Source organism: Pteropus medius, unplaced genomic scaffold, assembly GCF_902729225.1.
Source record: "Pteropus medius unplaced genomic scaffold, Ma_sr-lr_union100, whole genome shotgun sequence".
Taxonomy (NCBI): domain Eukaryota; kingdom Metazoa; phylum Chordata; class Mammalia; order Chiroptera; family Pteropodidae; genus Pteropus; species Pteropus medius.
Window position 1 is genome coordinate 21369412 of NW_024350319.1, and position 18180 is coordinate 21387591.

General features: G+C 41.1%; 1 protein-coding gene across 1 annotated transcript in view; it reads right to left on the minus strand.

The window, feature by feature from the left end:
• TGFBR3 (transforming growth factor beta receptor 3) overlaps positions 1 to 15063 on the minus strand; it is a 179380-nt gene extending 164317 nt beyond the window's left edge. The window contains exon 1 of the mRNA XM_039838819.1: positions 14922 to 15063. The gene's annotated coding sequence lies outside the window, so the exon portion shown is untranslated. The remainder of the gene's footprint in view (positions 1 to 14921) is intronic.
• Between the last annotated feature and the right edge of the window lie 3117 nt (positions 15064 to 18180).

An 18180-nucleotide genomic window follows, 5' to 3' on the forward strand; every position in this document is an offset into this window, starting at 1 on the left:
ACATTTCTGTGAAAGACCATGTTTGGTTCAGGTTCACAAACCAGGACAGATATTTCACTCACCCCTGCAATATTCCAAGAACCACCTTTCACATTTAATATTTTTGCATTCAAAGATTTCTGTTGCTTATAATTTTAAGCTAGAATTAATAGAGAACTATACTTGAGGGTTCCAAACCTGGCTTACCCAGTGTTACACTAGACAAGTCATTTAGCCTCCATCACCCACCCCCCACCTGTAAAAAGGTAATGATCTTTTGATTGCAACTTGCAATAAAATACGGGCATGGTACCCAAAACAATACCTGGCCCACACAGTACTTCTTTAAAAAATAATGCACTCGAGTTTTTGTAGTTAAAATACATCTAGACTTTAAAAGAACCAAGCAAACTACTAGTACCAAGATAATATACATAATAGTTTATATCAAAGTTTGCATTAATTTTAGGATTAGACTTCATCCACTAGAATTTCAACAATTTCCTCTATCACCAAAAAAATAATGATTCCAAACTCAATACAAGATATGAATCCTAAAGATAGGTGTAACATGGCAAAGCTGTTCCAAAAGGGTGGTAAAGGTACTGCTCAGCATCTCTGGCGTAAGTTAAATCAATCTGGCTGTACAGCCCTCAATTGTACCTTAAGACTCTCAAATTCACTTCAGGGATTTAGCCAGGGGGCTGAGGAACTCAGCCTGGTACTGCCACCAAACCAACCAAGCTGCCTGGTGTGAAGAATCAGCTCTCACCACAAGGGCTTATTAAATCATCAACCTGCAATTATTCCAGGGAAAGTCAGCACATCTGAATATTCTCAGGATACCAGTCATCATCCTTTAGGCCCGAGCAAGCACCAGGCCATTAATAAAAGCTTTGGGGAAGCAACATTTACTAGACTTCCAGGAGACTATTTTATGTATTATATAGTAATTTAACTAAAATATATGATTCACATGTTTACTTACATGCATGGGGATTCTGCAAATATATGAATTCAGAATAAACTCTAGCAAAAGACTATTTTGCTAATTGCAATAAAGGATCTCTTTGATTTCCCTCACTGACTTCCAGTATAAAATCATTTCTTTTGAGTGGAGGTAATCCCTCAATAGATACATTTCGTTTAACTGACATTATCTGGTGAGGAATGGGCTCAGCAGGCCAGGCATGTGAAACATTAAGAATCAAAACCCTTCCATGGTTGCCCACTGCTGTCAGAGCAAAGACGAAAACCCTTCACACGGCTGCTGGATGTTGCCTACTTAGTCCGACCTCATCCTCTGCATGTTCCAACCACACTGGCCTCAATTCAGTCCCACAGCATGGCCAAGCCCTTGCTTCCAGAAGCGATGTTCACTGTGTTGGAACTCAGTGGCCCTCCATGATCCCCCTAACATGGCCACTTTCCAACATCTACAGGTCTCAGGTCTGTGTATAAGAGTTATTTCTACAGGGAAGCCTCCTCTGATTTCCTCAGAGGAAGTTAAACCTGGACACCTGGAATGTAGTGCAATTCAACCCCGCAGGTAAATCTTTATGTAATTGCTTCCTACCAGGTATGGCTTTCCCACTTATCTGTTTACTCCAGAAAGAGGTATCACAGTCTACCTAGCTTGCCAGTTGGCACACAGTAGGCATCTACTAAAGGTACCATAATGGATAGCAAGTATAAAATACTATTGTGTACATTACAATTAAAAGCAATATGGAGGGATGGTGAATTATCAGAACATTTCTCAATAATAAATGATAAACCAATAAATAAGAGTTGTATGTAAGAAAGAACCTATACCTCAGGCAGTCTCAAAGGAACAGGACAAGCAGGAGTTCTGGTATCAACACGTTTTACAAGCTCAGACAAGTCACTTCATTCTGGGCTTTAATTTCTTCATCTCCAATATGAAGAGATTAAAAAGAAAATCTTTTATTCTATATCCTACTTATAATTGTCGTTATATGGACTAACAACTAATGCTGAATCTCCCCTATAAAATGAGACTTCAGACACACTTGTGAAAATATAAAATGCATAATCATGTAATACCTGGCAGGAATGACTTAACAAAGCTGGAAAGTATTATCTAAGAAAAACATTCAACTTGACAACACAAGTGTAAATAAAATACAGGCATACCTTGTTTCATTGAGTCCTGCTTTCTTGTGCTTCGTAGATACTGTGTTTATTTTACAAAGTGAATGTTTGTGACAACCCTGCATGAAGCAAACCTATCATTTCTCCAACAGGCTCAGATGATAATTAGCATTTTTTAGCAATCGACTATTTTTTAACTAAGATATGTACATTGTATTTTTATACATAATGCTATTGCACACTAAACAGACTACAGTATAGGGTTAACATAACTTTTATATAAACCAGGAAGCCAAAAAATTTGTATGACTTACTTTATCGCAATATTCACTTTATTGTGGTGGTCTGGAACCAAACCCACTACATCTTTAAGGTATGTCTATACTAATACTATATTAACTACTTTTAATACATAATTTAATAAACAAAAATATTTAAAAGAATTATCTTGCGAACAATGTAAGCACACATAAACTTGAATTTCATCAGGTCTGCCCCTTTTATCAAAACTGCCATGTTTATTCCATTCCTCAAACTCCATTACCTCTATTCATTCTATGTATCATACCAAAAGCCACTTTTGATTAATCCCATCCCACTGTGAACATTATCTCCTTGACATTTCGTATATAATTGGTTCCATGTTATCTTCTACTCAGTACCAACTCTGAATGTTAGAAATAAATAACATCTACTCCAACCCTTTAATTTTACAGATTAGCAAACCAAGAATTAGAAAGGCTCAATGAGTGGCCCACAGTTACACAGCTAGTTAGCAGAGCCAAGACTTGTCCACATGCTGCTTTGTAATTATTCTGTGGTTGTTCATGTGTTTATACCACATTCTCCTTCCTATTAAAGGCTAACACCCTGCTTTCTTCTTCTCACCCCACAAAACTTCTCAGCTACCAACTACTGAGCACTTACTGCATTTTTCATAATTTCTCATTTCATCTTCTCAACAACCCAAGGGAACAGATACCCTTTACTCTATAGTGAGAAAAGTAAGGCTTCAAGATACTAAACAACCCCAAAGTCACCAGCTAATCAGTCCGGGCACCAGCATTGGAGCCCAGGTCTGTCTGATTCTACAGCCCATGTTCTTCTTCACCACAAACAGGAACTCCTCCACTACAGTCGTCAACCAGGCCCTGCAGACAGTCACATTCTGGTAGTGCAAAGTGTGATTAGATCTGACATAAGGGATGTTATCTCGTTTTGAAATCAAGGACTCAAGGCTCAATTGGCAGTTTTACTTTACTGCATTCATTCATTCGACAAACATTTATTAGCATCTACCTTGTTCCACGCACTATTCATTGAACTGGAGACACAGCAGTGAACTAAACATGACACTGTTTCATGGAGTTTACCTTCTAATGGGGGAGACAGACAATAGATACATAATGTGTCGAGTGGCAGTAAGTCCCATGAAGAAAAATAAAGCAGATTAAGAAGAGTGATGAAAGGAGGGATGTTATTTTAGATAGGGGGTCAGGGATTTATCACACCATCATGTGATTTATAATAAGAAATATATATATATATACACACACATACATACATACATACATACATACATACATACATACATACATATAGTCTGCCTCCCCATTTCTGGCACAGAGCTGCTAAAACACTTGGAATTTTCTAAGTGATGAGAGGAATAAAGGTGTCTTTTGCTACATTACTGAGGTGACTTTTGGACCTCACCTAAAGATGGGGGCTGGTTGCCAGGAAAACTAACCCTATGTTCAGGGAGTTGGAACGTTCACTCCACCCACACACACACACACTCCTCCGAGATGGGAAGAGGAGCTGGAAGATGAATCAATCGCCAGTGGTCAATGATTTTATGACCATGCCTATATGACGAAGCCTCCATAAAAACGCAGAAGGATGGGATTCAGAGAGCTTCTGTGTTGGTGATCACGTGGAGTCTGAGGGGGAGTGGTGCTTGGAGAGGGCATGAAAGCTCTTTTTCCTTTCTCACATACCTTGCTCTATGCATCTCCTCCAACTGGCTGTTCTTGAGTTGTATCCTTTTAGAGTATACTGGTTATCTAGTAAGTAAAATGTGTCTCTGAGTTCTGTGAGCCACTCTAGTAAATTAATCAAAGCCAAGGAGGGAGTAGTTGGAACCTCCAATCTATAGGCCTAGGTCAGAACCACAGGTGACAATCTGAGCTTGTGACAGGTGTCTGACATAGAGGGACATCTCGTGGGACTGAGCACTTAATCTGTGGAATACGATCCTATCTCCGGGTATACAGTAAACAGTGTCAGAATTGATCTGAATTCTCGGATACCCTGCTGGTGTCTAAGAATTGCTAGGAACACCCCTCCCACATGGTGGAATTGGTGACCAAAATCCTTTTTAGAAAGCCTCTCAGCTGAGGTGACATTGGAGCACAGAGGTAAGAGATAGAGTTATGGCAATATCTGAAGGAATAGCATCCCAGGCAATGGGGATAGCAAGCACAAAGGCCCTGCGCTGAGAGCATGCTTGGTGTATTCCAGGAGCAGACTACAGAGTAGTGGAAAGTGTGGGACCCTCCAGCAAACATAGGTTCAAATCTCTGCCCTGCGTCTTCCTAGTGGTGTCTCTGTGGGTAACTTAATAAGCACCACCATGCCTCATCTGTAAAGTAGAGATAATGATTCCATTTCCTTAATGGGGCTATTATGAGGATTAAGTAAATTAATAACATGCAAAGCACTTAATGCCTAATATATTCTTAAGGAAATAGTAGCTATGATTTTTAACTGGGTCATTGATAACTTTGCTCTATTCAAGACAATTTATTTTCAAGTTGATAGTTTTGAATCTCAGGGTTAAATTATGCTGCTGGCTTTGTACATGGCCAAAAACTTCCTCCTAAGTGCTTACCTCCTTGGCTGGACTTCGTGTCCTGACAAGGAGGGCTCTGTAGGAACCATATTGATGTTATCATGGAAAGAGCGGGAAGCAAATCCCTCTAACATCACTGTTACACTATATAAATTAGTTCTTCATTCAACATAACCCGGTTCTACCCCAAGAATCAGATGCTTCCTTAGAAGCGGAATTTACTGTCCCTTGGATTTAAGTCACTTGTTTCATAGGGCTGAATCCCAGTGTTGACTCTTCACTGCACCACTGACAGAAGCAAGTGGTGATTTCAATTGCAATCCTCTGTTTTGAGAAGGATTAAAATCTCTCTTCAAAATTAAGATGGTAATTTAGTTTTTAAAAAAATCCTTTCTCCGATGTCCTTTTGGTCTAAACTTAACATTGCATTTCAAAGAAATCGAAACATCGAAGCAAAATGCAAGAGTCATCTGGCTTGGTGATCTCCAAACTGTTCCTCAGAACACAGCCCCAAAGCAAGTCTAGAAGGTACCATGAGCCACCCTGCAGATGGGCTTAGAGCCAAGGGAAGATGTCAGGGCCACAAGGAAACTCTTCTCCTCTCCCCCGCGTTTTTCTTTAATGCTGTGTTTACTTTTCATCCTGATGGGCTAAAGGGCAAACCACAGGCAGAGCGAAACCACAGCAAGCCCAATCCTGTTAGAGGTAAAATGGGAGTATTCTCAAACCACTTGTGAGGCTGGGGAGAGCCCACTGCTTCAAGTCAGAATTAAAAAGAGATCAGTATTCTAGGTGACAGGCCTTAAACATGGTTTTTTTTTTTAAATCAGATTCTCCTTCCAGGCAGACCTGACCATTTTCCCTTTTTAATGTCATAAGTGTACATTTAACTATAAGAAATCCACAAAATCTTGCTTCTTGTCATTCATTTACTCATCCAAAAAATCTTTATCAAGTGCCTGTTCAATGCCAGGACTGTTCTAGGTGTGGGGATTCAACAGGGAATAAAATAAATAAAAATCTCTGCCCTCGTAGAGCTTACATTCCAGTCAGGGGAGGTAAACTATAAACAAGATATATAATTGCATGTGAGAGACAGATAAATACTAAGAAAACAAAGCAGAAAAAAAGGGAGAGTAAGTATTCAGGTGTCTTTGGTTTGGTTTGTTTCTCTGTTTTGAGTAAGGACCTATAGGAAGTAAACTCTGTAGATTCTTGGGGAAACAAAAGTTCCAAGCAAAGAAAAAGAAAATAGCACATGCAAAGGCCCTGAGATAGAGCGCGTCTGACCCACTAGGGGAATGGCAGCAGGCCTAGCAGCTGAGGCAGAGTGAGAGAGCTGGAGGAGTGACGTTTAAGAAGTAACAGGCAAGGCAGTCATGGGCTGGTTATATAGAACTTTGCAGATCATTGTAAGGATTTTGGTTTTTACTCTGAGAAGGACATGATCAGTAGGGTGTTTTAAGCAGAGTCATGACAGGATCTGACTTAGATTTTATCAGGGCCATCTGGCTCTTGGGTGGAGAATACTGCAGAGGGGCAGAAGGAAGCTCTACTCCCCGGCATGTGATCTTGGGCAGGCCAACTAACCTCTCTGTACCTGAGGGACTTGAAGAGGACTATTTCTAAGCCCCACTCTAACCCCACACTCTATGATTCGAGTTGATTTTCTTTGTCTTTTCTATACTTATAATTTATATTGACCGTAAGCTTGATTTTTCCTCGAAGCTTTAACTGACGTGGAACTGAGGTGAAGAATTCAAGCTGACAACATATACGCGAAGCCCATGTCACACACCCAGGGTACAAAGTCGATAAGACTCAATTTGCTCGAGGGAAGTCCACAATCTGACAGAGGAAGAAAATAAGTTCTCATGAGGCAGCAGGAGAAGTGCTGTAAGAGAAATTAAGAGAAGAAGCAACTAACCAACCACCTGCCAGGAGGAGCCGTGTGACGCATTACCAGAGAAGCTAACAGAGATAGCCTGGATGAGTGAGCTATGGACCTCCAGACAGAAGAGAAAGGGGGATGAGGGTGCTAGAGGAGGGACAAGTGTGAAAGGAACAGGGCATGAGAGCACAGGGCATGATTTGGAAACCATGAAGAGTCTGGTATGAGTACAGAGAGTTTCATGGAGGAGGTGAAGGAAAATGACTGAAAAAAATAGGCTAGTGCTATGTTGTTAATAACCAGACATCCCATGCCAAAGATAATGGAACAGCAGAGATTTTTCAATTATGAGAAACAAAAACAGATCTGTTTTAGAAGGTACCCACCATGATGGATGAATAATTTGAGAGATGCTGTAGCCAAGAAAACTAACTGGAAGACGCCTGCAACCTTTCCAGGTGATATGACGATTTGCAAATGGAGAAGAAAATGCCAAGCGAGATCTGCTAAAGGTGAGACACCGTGGAATTGGTGTGATTTGGCTAGGGGACGCAAGCAGAAGCGGGTTACTGGCACATATTTCCTTGAGGCAAGGAAATATCAGTGACTAAAGACTGAGAGGGAAGAGAGAGGGAAAATGGAACCTTGGAGAATGTCAACACGTGAGGATCAAGTATTGAAAAGGAAACCTGAATGGAGATCAGGAAGGTAAGAGGACAACCAGGAGAAGTAGTTCCAGGGAAGCCAAGATAATAAAACATGGGGAAAAGTGGAGAGTAAAGCAGCAAATGCATCGAAAAGAGGACAATGAAGATGCTAACTAAAAACAAGCATGGAATTTTGCACTTGGCACCTTTCCTGGTGCCCGCTCATGGTGTGGTGGGCATGGGAGCCCATCTGTAGCAGACCCAGGAATTAATGGGAAGTGAGGAAAAAAAAAAAGCCAATACCTAACCGCCTCTAGCCCTGACAGACTTCGCTGTTATCAGAGATTCTGTGCCACCAGGAAAGTTTTATTCAACACTCTGTGGAGGTGTAAGGTGTGAGAAACAGGAACTAAGACCTGCTGGGGGTGATCTCTTAGTTAACACCTGGGTCTCATGGGACCACTAATCCTGAAACTAGCAACAGGCTTCAAGAAAGGCTAGTTGCTTCTGACAAATGCTGAGGACAATATCTTCACCCACACATCATCCAACTCCCAGTTAGGCTTCTCACCTCTCTATTCTTCTCACATTAGCATCCCTAGTCCTTCCCCCCAAGCAGAATAATGCTAAGCAACAGGGACTACATTTCTGCTCAAAGCAGGATAAAAAGTATAACAAAGGAAACCATAGCATCAACTACCTGGTATGATGCTGGAAGCCCATAACCTGGCGCCATTCAGTCAGGAAAAGGCTTTACCAAAAACACCAGTCAGTCCCAGAACAATGAGAGCAAATCCCTTAGTGTCAGCAGAAACTGCCTCACTGCTCTTTTATCTGCTCTCTGAGAAACAAAAAGGAGCCAAAGGAGGGCAGAGTCTTTAATCCCAAAATTATTCTTAATTTACAATATAGAACGCTTGAGAAAAATTTGAAAGCCAACATAAAAACTGATTATTTTTTTTAAGAGTGTCTATGGTCACTTCTCCTTTACCCTCTACAAAAAAACAACCCAACCACCAAATGATCATTTTTCTTGGCCCAATTTCCCTATTTTTGTGATATATAATTGGAAACAGACTGCTTTTTCCTGGCTTCAGAGAACAGGATCTTCAGGGTTACAAGAGTTGCCAACTACAGAACTTCAACCTTAGCAAAATTTCTTTTACCTATGTACCTACTTGAAATATATGGTAATTCCATGGAACACATTTAAATCGGTTATTATTATGCAAAGTGGATTTTCTCCTAACACATTAGACACTCCTTTCCCTTTCCTAGCCTCCCTACCCAGTTAAGCTAAGCAGAATACTGCTTTGTGTTCAGTTATCTCCCATTTAAGCATTACTAAAAGCCCTACCCAAGCCAGGTATCTACATGGGATACTTTCTGGAAGCATTTTTTAAGAATTTAGAAGAACTGGTTCTACAGGAAACCTCCTTCTTAGCCCACACACTGAATGAAATTAAAACTCTGAATATCTTAGAGAGCAACTGCTCTAATAATGAAATAAAGATGCCACAAACTGAAAAAGGCATTAATACAGAAAAATGTGAAATGTATCAAGTGAGTCATCCTTCCCTGGCTCCTGTGTCAAAAACAGGGCAGCAATCGTGATGGAAGAGTATGATAGATTCAAAACAGAGACAAGTGCATTTTCACAAAATGAGTTGTTAGCCTAAGTATTTTTTCATGATGCAGATGGTATATTATGAATACACAACAAGTAACAATCTCTATAAATACAGACACAAAAATAAGAAAACTAAGAGGAATAACTGCTCAGAAACACTGGCAAAAAGAGACCAGCAATAGTAAACATACCCATTTAGAAGATCAGAAACTTCTCCCACACACATAGGGAAGACCTTACACTACAATGATGCAAAATGTATGTTATGAGTCAATGGTGTTTTCCCTCAAAGTTGAATTTAATTTGCCTGCCAATTGCACAAAGTCTAATACAACAAAATGAGACGTTTATTCTTTATGGATACTCAGAAGAGAATTCTGTATTTGAGTATACTGTGTTTTAAAGAAAAAAAAAAACAGAAGAGATAACTCATAACAACACAGGGAATATCACACAAAAGTACTTAGGGTACCACATGAACTCAAGGCTTTGGAATTTGAATCTAAGTATTTCACCTCAAATAACCTTCCAAGTATGAAAAAAAAAAAAAAGCTACATTCTGCTTCTGTGATTATACAGTTAATTATGAAATAAAATTTGCAAATAACCAGCAGTGTATTTTTACATCCAATGACCAATTTCAGACTGTCAAAGCACATAAATCACTAAAAATGCTAACCAAATTATACTCCCAAAAGAGAATCTTCTCACACAGCAAATGGAATTAAGTATTCATCAAGTTTCAACGAATAAAATAGCATAATAAGAATAAAAAAAGAAATCCAAGTTCTGCGAGGCCCTCTGCCTAGCCCACTTTGTGTCCCACCATCATTGGTGTTAAGTCATCAAGCCTGTAAAACTGCAGACCTTCTCCCAGGGCAAGGCAAGCAATGGGAAAGCTCAAGGACTAGTATCTGTAAAGACTGTTTTCTAAAGATCATTTTTTCAAGGACTAATCAACTTAAATGTGCTTTTACAAATGGTCCGTCTGCAATTTCACACAAAAACCTGACCTTCAGCATGCAGCAGGAAAATGAATTATGAGCTTAGAAGGGCAGAGAAGCAGGTGCTTCTTACTTCTGCAAAGAGCACCCATTCTGAAGACCCCTTGTCTCTGGAGTCTAGTGTCCAAGAGGTAGAGAAAGTATACGCTTCTGTATGCCATCCTTTTTCTTAAAGTGAAGACAGACCTAACATTTCAGACTTAATTCTAAGTTATTAATGTGGCAACAATTTAACACAAATCGTAAAAATGAACTTTGCCAGGCTCTGCTATCCCAGATTTGAAGAAGCTATCAGCACAAACACCAAATTATTAACTATATTAAGCAGGAAATGTCCAGGCACGGTTCTGGGGCCCATGTTTCAGACCTTTGGGAACATTTTCAATTTTAAATATGGTGTCCATCTCTTGTAGATAAAGCCGTAGTTGTCAGCCTGTTAAGTCTTGGTGTTTGGCCTGGAAAACCAAAGAATAAAAAAATGAAGAATAAGGTCCAAATGAGAGTAGCCCTACACAAAATTTTTATGAATGTTGCTTCAAACATTAAATATTGCATATATCCTGATTAAAAGATAAAAATCATTACTCTTTATGAGAAAGAAGAATGCTCAGAAATCTGTGCTAAATCTTTGCAAGGACTCTACGGAGAAAATAAAGCTCAATGTCAGCAAACAAATGTGCTATTTCAAAAGATATAAAATAAAAAATCTAGAAGTGGACAGAGCCCAAGAAATAGACCCAGATCCTTTACAAAAGGCCATTCCAAGCTCTGTTAATTTATTTCAGCTTGCTAGAATTCGAACAAATAAGCAATAACTTGTGTTTTATGAAATGCTACAAGAGACAATGCTATCATCCCAAGTGTTATCATCCACATCTGAAGATGTGGAACCAAAGAAATTACTGCCATGGACGCTGTTGCAGTAATATTCTTCCAAAACCACAAACGCTCTCACTGAAATTATTAAAGGCTAACTGTTATTTGCAAAAGGCTAGCTTTTTATATAACCTAGATTCACTTTTTCATTCCTAATTGTCCATGTTCCTCGAGGCAATACCAGACTCTTTTTAAATTAAAGATCCCTAAAAACATTTCTCTAACATGAGTTATGCAAATTTCAAAAAGTAGTTAACATTTTTTAAGTTTTAAAATATAAGGAAAATGTTCCAGAGGACAGACTGAAACAGTGATAACATCATTTTTTAAATAACTATTAAGAGGGGGGAAAAAAGAAAAAAAATGAAGACTGTTCTCATTAACTTATGAATCTGATGATTATAATTAGTTTTTGCCCAATAGCAATGAGAAAAAGAAAAAAAAAACACATTTTCAAAGTGGATTATCAAAAATGAGAGTAATTCAAAATGACCACAGAGCAAATTCATCCAGGAAAAATATTACCGCATTTTAATATTTACCAGTCGTCCTTTAAATGCTAACTGTTCTGTCTGTTAAGCTTGAAAGTAAAGTCAGAACTTTCCACATATTTATGATCCCAGGAAATTGGCCATCACTTAGATAATAAAGAAGTCAGTAATGATCACCTTCTCAGTACTGAAAGGATATTAGAGTCCTTTGGCTCTGGACGCTTAGGCCCAGATCTGTTCTCAGAAAAGCCAGCAGTCACCTGATTTTTACAAGATACAACCAAGTTTGCATGCAAAGGGAAAGATTAATTCCTTTGAGCCTTAAAAAGAATAGGACAATACTCTCCTTTAAGCAAAACAATTTTGTCAATCTATAAAGGCTTTCCGTTAGAAACCCTAGGAAGCCTTAAGGCATCTTGGCCCCCTGCTGTGAGTATTGATAGAGGACAACTAATTTGCCAAACTCCAAGACCTGGAACAATAAGCCTGTTAGGGAGTTGGGGGTTGATAAATGTTTGCTGAATGAGTAAACTGGATGAGAGTATGGAGACTAAATTACAACCTAAATAAAATGCTACTCTAAAGTGTAAGCATAATGCTGAGATTTAGAAAGAAGGGTGTAATTTGAAAGTTATTTTAAAACAGGATCCCCTTAGCCCTAACTTGGTAAATGAAATAAAGTTAATACTTTCTGATACACTAGAAATAGGAAAGGAAACTGGCCTACAAAACTACAGACTAATATTGAAAACCTTTTAAAAAGCCAGTTTGTTTTTCCAAGCATGTTAATTCTTAAATAGTTTATGTTATATTTAAAGGTATGCATGTCAATAGACACATCACACCTATATTAGACAAATATGATTCTTCTTAACTATTACTACACTAAAATATAAGCCTCTGAAGAATGCGCAGTAACAGAAATGCTGCTACTCAGGATAACAATTCCTTATTGTCTTGAACTTGGAGGATGTTAATGAAAAATGATAATGACAGGATTGTGAGCATACCAACCTCCCTGAGAACAAATTTACTATATGCAATTTTCTACAAAAGACAAATGAGGATCATCAGAAAAGGATTCACAATAGGTATCTCTGGACTGCGAGTTCTCCTGGATAACTTGAAACATTATTCAAAGTATACAAAACTATTTTACATATATCTCTTAAAAGAAATGGAAATAACTACATGTGTGTATATTTTTTATCTGTCCAACCATCACAGCTCCTGATATATATCCAACATATAGGCCCTGTCCTCAAGGTCATTTTCATTGTCATCAGTTGAAATTAAACCCAGTTCATTGTAAGTTCACAAAGAAACTTGGTTATTTTGCTAGATAAATTCACAACTTTTTCCACTTCTGAAATGTATGTTTAATACCCTAAAAACTGGTTTACGAGTCTAATAGACATCAATAGTGTTTTATACTCCCCCTGTTGGCTAATATTCAAAATAACAATGAATTCCCCAGGGGTTGCCTTTGAAGTGCTGAGGTTCAAAAGTAACTTGGTGACTTTTATATTTAAAACATGAGCTGGATCAACAGCAAAGTTAAGCAAAGCTGCCATGTAATGGTCAAATTCCATCAAAACAGGAAAATTAAAGTTGACAAATGACAAAGACAAACTGAAGGGCAAAAAATATGCTGAAACCTTGAACCACTAAACAATACATAGTTAAAGCCAAAAGCAGAGAACACCAAGAAACAGAGCAACATCCTTTAACTGACACAATGGCATGAAATCAATTTCATTTTAATAGCCCTTAAGGGGGTAAGAATTATTTCCCTGCCTCTGTGCCAACCCCAAGCTGTTTCCTAAGGAAGCCAAGTAATGCTGACCAACAGTAAAAGAAATTAAGAATAAAGGTCCATATTAATTAATACAAATCAGAGTTCTATATATAATAACTTGGAGCCAGTTTCAAAGGAGCTGTAATTTGGCACCCCCATATCACCTAAATTAATCACAGATACCTTATTTGTGTTTCAAGAGATGTGTGTTCAACTCTAACGGGAAGCTGAACAATAGGAGAAGACGCCTGGACTCACTGCATACAAATCTGACTGCACTTGCTGCTCTCTGCTGAGTGACTAAGCTAACTCTGGAGTCACACAGAACTAACAGAAAGTTGTGCAGGCGTTTGGGCAAGTAACTAATCTTAAGTGTCTTATCTGTAAAACTGGGCTGTTGACGGTATTTTTACCATAGAGCTGGTATGATTATTGAGTGCAACTGTGTCCTTAAGGCATTTAGGAGAGTGTCTGGCACAATCTGGGCTCAATAAACGTTAGCTATGATCATTACCCAAAAGAAATTGCTAATTTCACACTGAAGTAACTGTCTGCAGCCTAAAGTATCAGTTCAGAAAAATTAAAAGGTCTTGACATGTGCTCTGCTACTTGTAGAGACTTCTCTCCTCCCAAACCGCTCGCTTACTTTTCTTGGAAGAAAGACGAAGTTCAGAAAACGCTGATTCTCCATCTCAATCTGTCACTCCTACAATCCATCTCTTAACCCTCTTCGCTCTTCTGCCACCTCTGGGCTCAGGACAAGCAGCACTAACACAGCAATCCTATGAGACCAATACTATTATTACTCCCATTTCACTGCTAAGGAAACGGAGCGATTTTCTTCTCCTAGCTTTTCTGTAGACCCTAAATCCATTAAGTTGTACTCTGCCAAGGTTAATTCACAACTTGACAAGCCGGTCCCCTACACTATGTGATTCTGAAAGTGGGGCAAATGCCCTAACAAGAACTAGACTGCAAGCAGATTCTCCTAGCAACAGCCCGAGACTTCCAAGCTCGTTTTAATCAAATGAATAAGAGACGCCTTCCAAATAAACTAGGTAGGGCGGCTAATAAGTTACCAGGGGGCGCGTCCTTCCCGGGGGCTCAGGGCTGCAGCGCTCTGCGCGGCCCACAGAGCGCGCACCCTGAGGGCGCGGCCCGCGCGGAGCGTAGCTCCTGACAGTGCGCGAGTCCCGGGGCGCAGCCTCTGCAACAGCAACTGAGTGCAAACCCACAACAAATCTTTCCCACCGACGCTGTCACGCTCCTGATGGGAAGTGGCCGGCGCACCCCGCAGGAGTCAGAAGAAACCGCGTAGAAGTAGATGAAGGAGGGCGTGGAGAAGTCTTCCCGAGCATAGTGCATCGCCTCGAGCGCTGCCCACCCGAAACGGCCGCCCCCACGCAAGGCTGGGCACGGGTCCCGAATACTCGCCGCCCGACCAACACCACCCTTCCCAGCCCGGGGATCCAGGAGGCCAGAGCGATCCCGGCCGTGAGGCAGGCACGGAGCCCGGCGCAGCGCCAAAAGGCACCGCGCAGCCTGCAGAGCCCGCGGCCGGGACGGGTGCGGGGCTAGCGACGCGTCCAGGGGCGTCCCGGCGTGGGCTGCAGCGCAGCGGGGCCGGGCCCGCACGTACCTCGGAGGCGGTGTGTCAAGCGGAGATCCACCCGCTGCAAGTTGGAGAAAAGCAGAGGCGAGTTTCCCCGCCCAGCGCACGGCGGCCGCGAACTCCGGCAGCTGCAGTGCCGCGGCGCAACTACGCCATCCGGACCCAACCCGACTTTCAGGTCCTGCAGGGAGCTCCGGGAATCACGCAGGGAAAGTGGCCGGGCACCAGAGCCGTCGTCTTCCCTCACTCACTCACTCGGAAGAGGAAAGCGCCACTCGGCTTCCCTGAAACCCTCGATTACCCCCATCGGGCCGACCCAGCGCACTCGCTCGCCCTCACACACACGCGGGCGGGGACGGGCAGGATGCCACAGCAATCAGCGCGCGGGGGGAAGGGCGCTCCTCCTCCGCAGGCCCCACCGAGGGCTGCGGGCCGCCGAGAAACTCCTCCTCCCGCCGCCCGCCTCCTCTCTCCTCCCCCTTTCCTCCCGGACTGATGGATGAGCCCCGAGCTTTGCGTTTCCTTTCGGACCCAGGAGGGAGGGAGAGAAGGAGCACGGGGAACAGCCGGGCTGCTGTGTGCCCTGGTTGGGGCGGTGGGGGGTTGGGGGGCTTCAGTCCTCCAGGAAGATTGGAGTGGCGGCGGGCGGGGGGGCCTGAATACGCGAGTGCTAGCTGCAGAGATTCGCTCCCTCAAACTAGGTCCTTCAAACTTTCCAGGGCTCTCTGGAGGAGTTGGGTTTTCATTTGGTTCCCTCCGTCTTGATATAAAAACTCTAAAGCCTCCAGTAATCTGATCACACTCTCTTGCCAACTCCCTAGCACGGGCAGCCTGCACACGTTCATTCTGTCCGTTAGTTTTTGCCACCTCCAGTCCCGCTTGGTACCTCAAGATGCTCTCTGATGGTGGGCGCCAGCGGGGTCTTGCCTCCTCCTCTCTAACAGCTGAGAGTGCATTACCCAGCAGGTCCCCCTTCTCGCAAAGTAAATTAGTACAAAAATTAGCGCATAACTGGCGCTACCCTGAGGTTGGCGCAATATAAACTAACCTGTCGGCGGCCGTGCAACTGCTTGCCTGTGAATATACCCAGCAAGCGTTGACAAATGCAGTAATCAGAATACCACTTTGATACTTCTGTTTGCACTCTGCTTTTCTATTAAAAGACAGGCTTAAATCACAGGACACTGTTTTACCAAGGTTGGTAAAATGACCATGGGTTGACAGGTTTCAGAGACCGGACTTCCAGTCCTGACTCTGCCCTTAGACTAGCTGTGGGACCTTGAACAAAAGGCTTAGACTCTCCAAGTCTCTTCCCACCCCTCCTCCCCCCCACCCACCACCCCCGTGTAAAATGAGGAGCTTGGCCTAGGAGATTCCTTCCAGTTCTAAAGTGTTATGGCCCTAGGCCTTTAATATGTTGGCGGGTGGAATGAGGAGGTTTCTTATGTTATTATTTGGAAAGTTATTGGATTTCCCTACTTTGAGGGAAGAGGAAGTATTTCTAATCTTTTTGTCTTGCACCTACATATAGAGAATCCACTCAACTGGACAAACTTTCACAAATGTCAAATCATCATTGATCACCTGGATTTAGTGCAAAATCCTCCTCAGTAAACCATTCATTACTTATTGATACATATTGAGCAACTACTGTGTGAGAGGCTTGAGCTGAGCCTCAGAAATACACACAGGCATACTATCCTGAAAGAACAGTGTAGGGTAGAGTTAGTCTCAACTTTGATATAGTCTCTCTAGATTTAAGGCGTTAGATTTCTCCTTGACTTGAATTACATGCCTCAAATTGCCAAGTTTTAGTTTCAAGTGCAGACATGAACACTTGAACTGGGTGTGAATATTTAATCCTACATTTAAATGTATCAATCATGTTAAGTAAGGCTTTCTACTTTCTAAAGAAAATGGCATAGAAGAGAGAAAAACCAAGTCCTAGATAACTTAGGAGTGACTTGTCTCTAAAAAGTGATGAAGTGACTATTCACAGTGGAGCTAGGTGTTGAATAGTATAACCATCACTATCTATTGAACAATTACTCTGTGCCAGGCAGAGTCCTAAACACTCTATGCATATGAGCACATTTACTGCTCACAGACTTATAAGGCTATACACAAACCTACATAGACATTGAGGCCTTACAACTTGCCAAAATAGTATAGCTTATAAGTGGAAGGGCCAGGATTCAAACCCACATCCATCTAGCTCTGAGCCCAAGTCCTCAACCACCAGGACATACTACAAAAGCTTTATATATTGGCAAAATAAAAGATTGTGTGTGTTGGGGGGAGTGGGGGATAAGGTGGTTGATTGGGATTTTTTTTTTTTTTTTTTGGCAAAACATCTTTGAAATGCCTGGCTATTTAATTAATTTCTATAGATGATGTGGAAAAACACAAGAATTTATATCAGTATTTATACAAATTACAATGTCTACAGAGGGGTTTCTCTCTTTAAATCTTTAGACTAATAAAGTGATATTATTTGCAGAAATCCAGACGCCTGAAGCATAGAGCAAAGGTTCAAAATAAACTTAAATTTTTGGTTTCCCAGCAAAGCTCTAGAAACAGGATTCCCCTACCTTTTATTAATGGCAATATTAACAGATTCCTAAGGGAATGAATCCTGTCCTTTCATTGGGTTCTTAGGACTATGCTCGAGTTACAGTATTTGCTACTGTAAGATAAAAGCTTCTTTTGGTCCAAGAGAGTGTCTTGGTCATTTGTTCTAAATTTTTTCAAGAATTCTAAGCAGGGAGGTCAAATAAAAAGGTGCACTTTTATCTCGCTTGTATGAAAAACATTTGACAGAAGAGAGTCTCAGTGATTTCTCTCAAGGAACCACTCCTACTCTAGGCACGGACCTGATCCTTTATGATGATGACTCATATTTACTGGCATGTCTCCAGATTCTGTTGATCAGCAGACAACTGAACAAATTCATAATACCCTGTTTATGTTCCTTACAAAAACAGAAGCAAACACTCCAAATTTCTGCAAGACTATATCATTAGAAAATCATTCAGTTTTTCTTTTTTAACAAGTTCTCGTGTGGTACTTAGCACATGCTTTGCCCTTTACAAATTCTAAATCATTAAATCCTTATAACAGCTCTATTATCCTCATTTTGTTACCAGGACCCCAATGTTAGAGTTCGTCTACCTGTGTGCACTGGCACAAAGAAATGGACAACAAGAGTTTGCAGTATAAAAAGAAAAATGGTTTTATGTTGAATTGGCCAATCCAGAGATGAGGAGCTTATAAAGATCTGACTCCC